The sequence below is a fragment of the Moschus berezovskii genome, chromosome 8 (assembly GCF_049115385.1).
Source record: "Moschus berezovskii isolate FMDL1 chromosome 8, NW_MosBer_1.0, whole genome shotgun sequence".
In the NCBI taxonomy this organism is placed as follows: domain Eukaryota; kingdom Metazoa; phylum Chordata; class Mammalia; order Artiodactyla; family Moschidae; genus Moschus; species Moschus berezovskii.
The window spans coordinates 72,607,327-72,617,262 of NC_142467.1; the positions used below are offsets into that span (position 1 = coordinate 72,607,327).

At 42.3% G+C, this 9,936-nt stretch overlaps 1 pseudogene; it reads left to right on the plus strand.

The window, feature by feature from the left end:
• Positions 1 to 2,435: 2,435 nt before the first annotated feature.
• On the plus strand, positions 2,436 to 3,822 carry LOC129558319 (elongation factor 1-alpha 1 pseudogene; annotated as a pseudogene).
• Positions 3,823 to 9,936: the final 6,114 nt, after the last annotated feature.

The following is a 9,936-nucleotide window of genomic DNA, read 5'->3' on the forward strand; positions in this document are numbered from 1 at the left end:
GATCTCCTTTAGAATGGACTGGTTGGATCTCCTTGCAGTCCAAGGACACCTACTCCTAACTCTGAATGTCTGTGACTAAACTTGCTTTCCTGCCCCTTAACTCTGCAGGAGCTACAATTCACATTTTTCCCTTTAACTCTATGCTAAACACATCCCCTATCTGGTGTTTATAACACCCTTCCCTTTGTAGTTACATATCAGAAAGAAGGCCTCAAAGCTACCAAATGGCCATACTCAATTACTCGGTTACTGATGCCTGTTTATGACTGTCTTTGAAACAATGCAAGAGGAAGAAATCAAGATCCTGTCACCTTTATTCCCCATCACAGACTCCTGCCTGCAAGCTCTTGCCTTATATAAACCCTTAGACTCCTCATGAAGGCAGGGGTAGGGGGCCACAGTTCTTGAGGTAAGAGCCTACTATGTTCCCCTCCCTGTTAGTTGAGAATTAAAGCCACCTTTCTGTTTCCTCCAAACTTTGTATTTTTTTGTTCGGCTTTGGTAGGCAGAGAAGGTCAAGATTTTGGCCAGCAACAATTTCTGAAGAAGGAATTTGGAAAATTCTGAAGCTAACTGACAAAATTCAAAAGAGATAGAGTCTTGGAGCTGCTCTTGTTACTGGGACTTTGGGTTTAGCTTTTGTTCCTAGTGTAGAAAAGAGTGAACATTTTAATTACAGGACAATTTGAGGAAAAAAAACAAACCTGACAAACAGTGGGAGGATTTGGCTAGGAGGAGCCCCTGTGGGGAAAATCAACCCAGTACAGTCTTAGAGCCTGGCACTGGGACCCCTACTCTAGACCCAATGCTTTGAGGGCCCTCTTTGGTCCTCACCCAACTGCTCCTGTCTCTACCAGGTGAGAAGCTCCTGGGGTCCATGGTTCTTGCCACCTTGAGCCCAGGCTCCTTCTCCCTTAGATTTCATACCTAGGTACCCTGTACCATGATTTCCTACCTGAATGGCACTGATCTTGCTTCCTGGGTCTGCAAGACCTATTCCTAGATGTTATCCTCTGAAGTGCAGCTGAGCCAAAAGAAGGAGATGTTGAATCAAAGAGGATGCTGTTTGCACTGGTAGATGGTGGAGACTGCACCTAGATGTGCAGTATGGGAACTTGAGTGAACTGGAGAAGTCTCTCATACAGGAGGGAATAGTGTCTAGGTAGAGACATCACAAGCTGGAATCAAGATTGCTGAGAGAAATATCAACAACCTCCAATATGCAGATGACACCACTTTTATGGCAGAAAGCAAAGAGGAACTAAAGAGACTCTTGATGAAGGTGAAAGAGGAGAGTGAGAAAGCTAGCCTGAAACTCAACACTCAGAAAACGAAGGTCATGGCATCCAGTCCCATCACTTCAAGACAAATGGATGGAGAAAGAATGGAAACGGTGACAGACTTTATTTTCTTGGACCCCAAAATCACTGTGGATGGTGACTGTGTTAGAGTCCAGGCTTGCTCTATTCACTACAAGACAGGCCAATGAATCCAAGGGATGAGGTGTTGAGGCAAGGAAAATGACTTGAATCAAGACGCTAGCAGACTGAGAAGATGGCAGGTTAGTGCCTCAAAATAACCATCTTATTGGGGTCTGGATGCCAGGTTCTTTTATGCTAGAGAGAAAGAAGCAATGAAGAACTAAAGTCAAAAGGCAGAATAGAGGGGAAGAGGCAGTTGGGAAGTAAAGTGAAAGGGTCTTCAGTCTTCCAAAACATCTCCAAGAGAATGGCCAGCCTTTGGAAGGGGTGTGTCAATCTCTCCTGTTCACAGGTGGGCAGGGACAAACTATCTCTCCATGAGCTGAACAAAGGCATTTTAGTTTACAGTCAAGCAGAGAGGCAGAGTCCTCCAGACAAGCCGCTGATGGTGACCTGGAGAGAAGCGTTTCTGTGTTGGGGGCGGGAGAGGGGGGGTATGGTGCAAGGGGAGGAGCCAGGTTATATAGAAGTTTGCAACAAGGGGCAGGTAATCTGAATATCAAAAGATTAATCAAGAAAAACTATAACCAGGAAGGGTTTTGAATTCATCCTGGATTTGCTTCTGTGACTTTATCCCTTATCTTGTTGTTTTTGTTACTGTGAAGCCGCTCAGTCGTGTCCAACTCTTTGCGACCCCATGGACTGTAGCCCGCCAGGCTCCTCTGTCCACGGGATTCTCCAGGCAAGAATACTGGAGTGGATTGCCATTTCCTTCTCCAGGGGATCTTCCCAACCCAGGGATCAAACCCGGGTCTCCTGTATTGCAGGCAGACACTTATCCTCTGAACCACTGTAGGCATACAAAATGGCCTGCCTCAGGGAGATAGCCTGAGCCTGCCTACCTGGGGCTTCCCAGGTGACTCTGTGGTAAATAATCCACCTACCAACTTTTTCGCAATGGGTTTGCTGCCAGGACACAGGTGTTGTGAAAACTACTATTAAACCTAAGGGAAAATGGGAAAGGAAAAGACCAACATCAACATCATTGTTATTGGGCATGGAGATTCAGGGAAGTCTACCACGACTGGCCATCTGATCTACAAATGTGGCGGGATCAACAAGAGAACAATTGAAACGTTCGAGAAGGAGACTGCCGAGATGGGAAAGGGTTCTTCAAGTAGGCCTAGGTCTTGGAGAAACTGAAAGCTGAACGTGATCGTGGTATCACCACTGATATTTCCCTGTGGAAATTTGAGACCAGCAAGTACCATGTTACCATTTTTTTGATGCCCCAGGACACAGAGATTTCATCAAAAACATGATTATAGGCACATCCCAGGCTGATTGTGCTCTCCTGATGGTTGCTGCTGGTGTTGGTGAATTTGAAGCCAATATCTCCAAGAAGGGGCAGACCTACGAGCATACCCTTCTGGCTTATACTCTGGGTGTGAAACAATGAATTGTTGGAGTTAACAAAATGGATCCCACAGAGCCACCCTACAGCCAGAAGAGATATGAGGAAGTTGTTAAGGAAGTTAGCACCTACATTAAGAAAATTGGCTACAACCCGACACAGTAACATTTGTGCCAATTTCTGGCTGGAATGGTGATAACATGCTGTAGCCAAGTGCTAACATGCCATGGTTCAAGGGATGGAAACTCACCCATAAGGACAGCAATGCCAGTGGAACCACCCTGCTTGAAGCTCTGGATTGCATCCTGCCACCAACTCACCCAACTGACAAACCCTTGCATTTGCCCCTCCAGGATGTCTATAAAATTGGTGGTATTGGTACTGTCCATGTGGGTCAAGTGGAAACTGGTGTTCTCAAACCTGGAATGGTGGTCACCTTTGCTCCAGTCAGTGTAACAACTGAAGTGAAGTCTGTAGAAATGCACCATGAAGCATTGAGAGAAGCCCTTCCTGGGGACAGTGTAGGCTTCAATGTCAAGAACGTGTCTGTCAAAGATGTTCGCTGTGACAATGTGGCTGGTGACAGCAAAAAGGACCCAGCAATGGAAGCAGCTGACTTCACAGCTCAGATGATTATTTTGAACCATCCAGACCAAATCAGTGCTGGATATGCACCTGTGCTGGATTGTCACACAGCTCACATTGCTTGCAAGTTTGCTGAGCTGAAGGAGAAGATTGACCGTCATTCTGGAAAAAAGCTGGAAGATGACCCTAAATTCTTGAAATCTGGTGTTGCTGCCATCGTTGATATGGTTCCTGGAAAGCCCATGTGTGTCAAGACCTTCTCTAACTATCCTCTCCCAGGCCATTTTGCTGTGCATGACATGAGAGATGGTCGCTGTGGGTGTCATCAAAGCAGTGGACAAGAAGGCAGCTGGAGCTGGCAAAGTCACCAAGTGTGCCCAGAAAGCTCAGAAGGTTAAATGAGTATTATCCCTGAGTCTTAATCAGTGGTGGAAGAACAGTCTCAGAACTGTTTGTCTCATTTGGCCATTTAAGTTTAATAGTAAGACTGGTTAATTATAACAATGCATCTTCCTTCAGAAGGAAAGGAGAATGTTTTGTGGACCGTATGTTTTGCGTGTGGCAGTTTAAGTTATTAGTTTTTAAAATCAGTACTTTCTAAAGAAAACAACTTGACCAAAAATCTGTCACAGACTGAGAATGAGATGGCTGGATGGCATCACTGACTCTGTGGACATGAGTTTGAGTGAACTCCAGGATTTGGTGATGGACAGGGAGGCCTGGCGTGCTGTGATTCATGGGGTCGCAGAGAGTCGGACACGACTGAGCGACTGAACTGAACTGAACTGAAAAAAAGTTTAATGAGAAAAAAGAAATCCACCTACCAATGCAGGAGACACAGGAGATGTGGGTTCAGTCCCTAGGTTGGGAAGATCCCCTGGAGAAGGAAATGGCAACCCACTCCAGTATTCTTGCCTGGAAAATCCCATGGACAAAGGAGCCTGGCAGACTGTAGCCCATGGGGTCTCAAAGAGTCAGAGGCGACTGAGCATGCCTGTTCAACTCAGCCCACCAGTGAATGAAGTGAAACTAACACATCCCCCTGCCTGAGGCTTGCAACTCTAGAAGATACTTGCAAGAATTGAATGGTCTTTTTACTCACCTCCCTATCTCTGATCCATAAAAGAACCTGGCATCCAGGCCCCAGCAAGATGGGTTTTTTGAGGCTTATTTTGAGCCACTAGCCTGCCATCTTCTTGGTCAACCAGTTCCCAGAATAAAGTGCCTTCTTTATCTCAATACCTCATCCCTAAGATTTATTGGTCTATCCTGGGGTGAGCAGAGCAACCTTGGACTCAGTAACAAAACCAGATCTCTCATGTTAAGGGATTTAGCACTCTGCTGCTGAAGCGCCAAAACTTTGGCCATGTGATGTGAAGACCCGACTCATTAGGAAAGACCCTGATGCTGGGAAAGATTGAGGGCAGGAGAAGAAGGGGACAACAGAGGTGTTTGGATGGCATCACCAATTCAATGGACATGAGTTTGAGTAAGCTCTGGGAGATGGTGAAGGACAGGGAAGCCTGGCGTGCTGCAGTCACAAAGAGTTGGACACAACTAAGCGAGTGAACAATGGATGGGAAGATGCAAGTGCCCAGGCTTACTGAAATCATTTCTTTCATATGTGTCTCAGCTATCTGGAACCAAATCCTGCTTTTTTATTGTTCTCATCCTTAATTCCTCATTTACCATAAGGGGTAGTGGATGTGGCAGTTGGCTGCCTCCTGTGCTTTCTCACACCCTACCCCAGGTCCTCAGCCCCCATCTGGCTGATGGCTGCCAGATAGCTGGTATTGTTTCACCTGGGCTCAGAAGTTTACATTTGGAAGGCTGGAATCCCTGATGGCTGTGGCATGGCTTGTTTATTGGTATAGCAGAAAATATTTTATGTCACAAATATATTTCATTTCACAACCAGCAGGAGGCGAAAGGTGAAGGGGACCCCAGGTACATGCCAATGCTTGTATGATCCTGGAAATCTACCGAGAGAACCAACTCCGGAGTAGAGAACCAAGAATAGATTTTAAAACCTTCAGTTCAGTTCAGTTCAGTTCAGTTGCTCAGTCGTGTCCAGCTGTGTGACCCCATGGACTGCAGCACACCAGGCTTCCCTGTCCATCATCAACTCCTGGAGCTTGCTCAAACTTGTGTCCATCAAGTCAGTGATGCCATCCAACTATCTCATCCTCTGTCAGCCCCTTCTCCTGCTGCCTTCAATCTTTCCCAGCATCAGGGTCTTTTCCAAGGAGTCAGTTCTTTGCATCAGGTGGCCAAAATACTGGAGTTTCAGCTTTAGCATCAGTCCTTCCAATGAATATTCAGGACTGATTTCCTTTAGGATGGATTGGTTGGATCTCCAAGGGACTCTCAAGAGTCTTCTCCAACACCACAGTTCAAAAGCATCAATTCTTTGGTGCTCAGTCTTCTTTATAGTCCAACTCTCACTTCCACACATGACTACTGGAAAAACCATAGCTTCGATTAGATGGACCTTTGTCAGTAAAGTAAGGTCTCTGCTTTTTGGTATGCTGTCATAGCTCTTCTTCCAAGGAGCAAGCCTCTTTTAATTTCATGGCTGCAGTCACCATCTGCAGTGATTTTGGAGCCCAAGAAAATAAAGTCTGTCACTGTTTCCATTGTTTCCCCGTCTATTTTCCGTGAAGTAATGGGACTGGGTGCCATGATCTTAGTTTTTTGAGTGCTGTCCTATAGACATGTACATAAATCCCATCCCCTAGAGGGTCAGCTGACTTCCCTCCTCAACCAGGAGACAATTTTGCCTCCGTTAACACATTGATTTCACTATTTCTTATCTATAAATATGTTTGTTCTTTGTCCTGTGAATTGGCTTTGACATCTTTATCATTCTTTGCCTTATTAGCAATGAGTTAAATAAAATTTTCATATCTATGATAGTCATGATTTTACCTTTTTCTAAGAATTATCTTTTAATGAGACAACTGCAGTGACGTTTGTGGTGGTAAAACAAAAAGTATCAAATCAATTGTGAATCTCAAATGATGGGTGAATGGTTAAGTGGCTCATAAAACTGCCAGTTAAGGGAATGAAAACAATAAAATCTATGTGATTCACTTGAAAGATGTTTTTATATCTATATCCACTTATGGTAGGATCTCATTTTTATTTTTAAAAAGAAAAAAATTAGTGTGTGTATGTCTATATATTTTTCTATGAGTAAATTAAGTTGTGGACAGATACACACTACTAATGTTGTTTATCTTATGTTGAGTTTTCTTAACATGAGGTTTTGTGATTAATCCAGTTAATATATATAAATATATATTCAAGGTAATATATATTCATATATATAATATATATGTCATATATATAAATCTTTTGAGTTGACTGTTACAAAGAGCATACTTAACTTTTGTAATTTATGAAACTCCTATTAAGATTTGTTTTATGGTATATGGAATCCAGGAAAATGGTACTGATGAAACTATTTGCAGGGCAACAATAGAGACTCAGGCATATAGAACAGACTTATGGACACAGGTGGGGAAAGAGGGTGGGACAAATTGAGAGACTAGCTTTGAAATATATACATTCCGTTCGGTTCCGTCGCTCAGTCGTGTTCGACTCTTTGCGACCCTGTGGACTGTAGCCTACCAGGCTTCTCCGTCCATGGGATTCTCCAGGCAAGAATACTGGAGTGGGTTACCGTTTCCTTCTCCAGGGGATCTTCCCGACCCAGGGATCGAACCTGGGTCTCCCACATTGGAGGCAGATGCTTTAACCTCTGAGCCACCAGGGAAGCCCGAAATATATACATTACCATATGTGAAACAGATAGGTGATGGGAAGTTGCTGTATAACACAGGGAGATCAATCTGGTGTCTGTGACAAGCTAGAGGGGTGTGGTGGGGTAGGAGGTGGGAGGGAGGTTCAAGAGGGAAGGAACATATGTATACCTAAGGCTGATTCCTGTTGAAGTCTGGCAGAGCCCAACACAACATTTTAAAGCAATTATCTTCCAATTAAAAATAAATAAATAAATAAATAAAAAGATTTGTTTTCTGAAAAAGTACCCTGAAGTTTCCTGAGGGACATAAGAAAAGGCTGGGGAAAAAAATGACTAGATTCACCTTGTATTTGAATAAGAAATTTTAACATTTTAGAGATATCAATAATCCTTACAGTGTTTGATAATTAAGACTCTATGCAACTGATACCAGAATAGAGAAGCTAATTGGTAGAAAAGAATTAGGAGTCCACAACTGTCCCATATGAGAACTGAGTATGTGGAAAAATGTTTTTACAAACCAGTGTTAGACTGTTAAATTATTTTGAAAAAAACAGCTGATTGAGGGGAAATTAGATGACTATTTTACTGCACAAACTAAAATAAATTTAAGGTGATTAGAGGCATAATATTTTGATCCAAATAATGAGGAAAATACAGGTGAAGCCAGGAAAAATAAGGGAAATCTCTCACCTGTGGTTTCTGAAGCACTAATAAAAGATGACTAGATCAATACACAAAGATACAAATAACTCAGAGAAGCAATGCAGAAGAGAAAAAAATGTAAATTGTCAATAAACATGAAACTATCTTCAACTTTCACTAGCAATTGATTCATGAAAACTGAAAAAAATAACCAGCAAAAAGACATCACTCTCAGGTAACAAATTTTCTAAAATGATCAATGTCAAGCATTTTTTGATACTGATACTGATATTTTGGGAGGCATGCAAACCTGTATTATCTTCCTGGAAGGCAGTCTGGCCCAAGGGGATAATTACATGGAAATAGAATTGTACATCGCAGAGGTTTTGACATTTTTTATGTAATATCAATACATATAAAAAACTGTAAACAAAATCCCTAGAGGCTTGTTCACTCGGAATTCTTCTATGGACCTACCAATAAGCCTACATTTAAATAAGTTATGAGTAAAATATATACCTTATAAGCAATAAGGTATATAAATGACATCACCAACTAGACCACACCATGTTTCTGTTGGGAGAGCTCAGACTAAAGCTCTTCCCTGGAAATTACCTCTTATGAGTCTCAAGACTCATGGTTTGCTAATGGAAAAGTTTGCCCTTAATCAAATTGTTCTTTCTCTATCAGAAACTGAAACCGAGCCTCTCTAAAACTGAGTTTCTTTTTGTGAGTTTGTGATTAATCTCTCTCTTCAAAACTTTATTCACTTTTATTCTGACCTCAGTCCTGTGTCAACTGAACACTAATCAATCAGAACTAAAGTTGTTGTTGTCTATAACATTGTTAATGTACTAAAATTGTTGCTGTAGGTATTACTATTAACACACAAACTCAGGTTTGTTTCTCCAGAGCAGGATAAGCTCAAAGATGTCCCAGGCATGGACAACCTGACTAGAGAATCATAAACTAGAGATATTCTTATTTCCACAACTATGATTAAGAGATGTCACAGAAATGTCACAGAAATGTCACAGAAATGTCACAATGATTAATCTCCACTTATTTGTTCTTCTTCTTTAAAAACACCCCCAACTCAAAGACCAAGTTGGAGTGGATCTGACTTGCCTCCCATTCCCTTGTTGGGAGCCCTGCGATAAAACCTTACTTTGCTGTAAACATTCACTGTCAGAGTTTGGCTTTCTGTGCCACAAGAGCCTTTGCTCAATAATAAAACCACATGCAGTTGACTTAAAAGTTAGGTTGAAAGTAACATTGAAGATTCTTACAGGCTAAGTATGTGTTTTATCAGTTATTATTTATTTATTATTTATAACACACTGAAGAGCTATTCTTGTATTATCAGATGTGCAAGGCCTGTTGGAAGTGGGAAAGACTGGACCTAAGGGAACCAAGAAGGAGGATTAATTAGATAATGTGAGCCAGTAAAAGCAAAGTGTCTGCTGGAATGGAAAGGAGAGGAATAAATTCAGGAGCTATTTTCAGAATGTGTGCATGCTAAGTCCCTTCAGTCATGTCTGACTCTTTCTAACCCCATGGACTGTAGCCCACCAGGCTCCTCTATCAATGGGTTTCTCCAGGCAAGAATACTGAAGTGGATTGCCCTTCCCTTCTCCAGGATTTTCAGAATAGAATGAACAAAAGTTAATGACAGATTTGGTTGGTGGTGATGGGGAAGGGATGTATAAGTAGACTTATACATCAAATGCCTTACTGAAATCAGCTAGAAACAACAGGGATAAAGGTTCTCAGCTGTGATCTCAATGATTGAAACCCCCAAAGTTCTATACCCTACAACCATTTCCATTCATCAGCAGCAACCATTGCTTCCCTCAATTCCATCCTTCCACCAGTCACCTACACTGGGGTTTTTTACCTACATCTTCCAGTAGTTTCACCTCCTTAAATTTACTCAGTCACCTCAGTGAGACTTCACCATAATCTCCCATTTCTACATTCCCAATCTCTGTGCTGCCCCTCACCGTATTTTTACTTCACCCTTAGAAGGAAAGGAAATCACCCAGTTTTCTCTGTTTTGTGAAGGTCACAGACTGGGAAATTACCTTGTCAGCACTTGTTTAACT